Source organism: Babylonia areolata, chromosome 5 (genome assembly GCF_041734735.1).
Source record: "Babylonia areolata isolate BAREFJ2019XMU chromosome 5, ASM4173473v1, whole genome shotgun sequence".
In the NCBI taxonomy this organism is placed as follows: domain Eukaryota; kingdom Metazoa; phylum Mollusca; class Gastropoda; order Neogastropoda; family Buccinidae; genus Babylonia; species Babylonia areolata.
The window spans coordinates 9,142,237-9,144,736 of record NC_134880.1 but is presented as its reverse complement, the minus strand read 5'-3'; the positions used below and the strand labels follow the sequence as shown (position 1 = coordinate 9,144,736).

The window sequence follows — 2,500 nt, the reverse complement described above, 5'->3', positions numbered from 1 at the left end:
CCTGACACACCTTCACACCTGACGTGTCTCTCACCTGACACACCTTCACACTTCACCTGACACACCTTCACACCTGACGTGTCTCTCACCTGACACACTTTCACACCTCACCTGACACACCTTCACACCTGACGTGTCTCTCACCTGACACACCTTCACACCTCACCTGACAAAACTTAACACCTGACGTGTCTCTCACCTGACACACCTTCACACCTCACCTGACACACCTTCACACCTGACGTGTCTCTCACCTGACACACCTTCACACCTGACGTGTCTCTCACCTGACACACCTTCACACCTAACCTGTCACCTGACACACTCTCACACCTGGCGTGTCTCTCACCTGACACACCTTCACACTTCACGTGTCTCTCACCTGACACACCTTCACACCTGACGTGTCTCTCACCTGACACACCTTCACACCTCACGTGTCTTTCACCTGACACACCTTCACACTTCACGTGTCTCTCACCTGACACACCTTCACACCTGACGTGTCTCTCACCTGACACACCTTCACACCTGACGTGTCTCTCACCTGACACACCTTCACACCTGACGTGTCTCTCACCTGACACACCTTCACACTTCACGTGTCTCTCACCTGACACACATTCACACCTGACGTGTCTCTCACCTGACACACCTTCACACCTGACGTGTCTCTCACCTGACACACCTTCACACCTGACGTGTCTCTCACCTGACACACCTTCACACCTGACGTGTCTCTCACCTGACACACCTTCACACCTGACGTGTCTCTCACCTGACACACCTTCACACCTGACGTGTCTCTCACCTGACACACCTTCACACCTGACGTGTCTCTCACCTGACACACCTTCACACCTGACGTGTCTCTCACCTGACACACCTTCACACCTGACGTGTCTCTCACCTGACACACCTTCACACCTGACGTGTCTCTCACCTGACACACCTTCACACTTCACGTGTCTCTCACCTGACACACCTTCACACCTGACGTGTCTCTCACCTGACACACCTTCACACCTGACGTGTCTCTCACCTGACACACCTTCACACCTGACGTGTCTTTCACCTGACACACCTTCACACTTCACGTGTCTCTCACCTGACACCTCAACCATCTATTCAACACAGTCATTTCACCCACTCTAGGAAGACATTGTCGGGAATGGCCAGAGGGCAAAACTGATGCGGAAGTGAAGCTGCTTATAGAAGAAAACAGCAAAGAAGAGGACATCATCATATACACAGATGGCTCAGTCACCAAAGACCAGTCTGGCTGGGGATTCACTGCGAAACAAAATGGAAAAACAATTTGGGAAGAGAATGCTGCCTACAAAGTCACAACCTCCAGCCTAACGATGGAAGTTGAAGCCGTGACACATGCCCTCCAGTGGCTATCGTCCTTCCATACGCCCGGAAACCAACATGCCATGATTCTAACCGACTCAATGAACCTCATACAGAAAATTGAAAACGGAATGGGAAGCCCAGAGTGGCATAACGCAATGCGCAACTTTCAGATTAAAAAACTCACATGGTCATACTGCCCGGGACATGCAGGTGTTAAGGGAAATGAGCGAGCTGACAGACTTGCTGGTAACGCAACACCAACGAGCAGCCTACATCTAGGAAAATCGGAAATCCTCAGAAAAGTCAAAGAATACCAAAAAGAACAGGTACAAGGCCATCACACCATCGATCGCCTCAAAGAAATAAAAGCAGAGAGAGGGAGCGGCCGCAAATCTAACATGAAAGGTAGAGCACGATGCTTTGCAAATCAAACAAATATCGGCATCATTTCCAAACCAACATTGCGCAAATTTCTTCAAAACGGAACAGAGTCTCTGTGGGCCTTTCCAAATACAATAGACCGAGCAACACACTAGATGCCACGTTCTTGGCATCAGAGATCTTTTCCCATCCCTCTTGCGGCCAGTCAGTGGCGGCTGTGTGTGTTTGTGTGTATGTGTGGGTCTGTGCTTTTGAGTGCGTTTGTGAATGCGCGAGAGTGAAATTGCACACAAGTGTCAGGAGAGATATGTGTACGTGTGTGTGTGTGTGTGTGTGTGTGTGTGAGGGGAGGTGGGAGTGCGGGGGGAGGTGGGGTAGAGGATGAGGTTGTGAGTGTATGCATGCCTACACTGTGGGAGCAACAGGATATTGGAACGTGTATATATATATATATATATATATATATATATATATATATATATATATATATATATATATCTTTGTATGTACGTGTGTGGGGTTGGGGGTGGGAGATATGGGCGTATGTGTGTGTGCTTGTACAAGTAAGTGTTCATCTCTGTGAGTGTGTGTTTGTGTGTGTGTGTGTGTGTGTGTGCCGTGGAAGCTGCGATACGTAGACTAGAAATAAGTGTGTGGAGGAGGGGGTAGAGGAGGTGCAAGGTAATGTGTGTGTGTGTGTGTGTGTATGTGTGTGTTGGAGCTCATGTACGTTTATATGTATTTGACTGTGCTTTCATATGTG

At 49.0% G+C, this 2,500-nt stretch overlaps 1 protein-coding gene across 1 annotated transcript in view; it reads left to right on the top strand.

The window, feature by feature from the left end:
* The window catches only part of LOC143282573 (transmembrane protease serine 5-like), a 22,109-nt gene that overhangs the window by 17,719 nt on the left and 1,890 nt on the right, over positions 1 to 2,500 (top strand). The window lies entirely within an intron of this gene.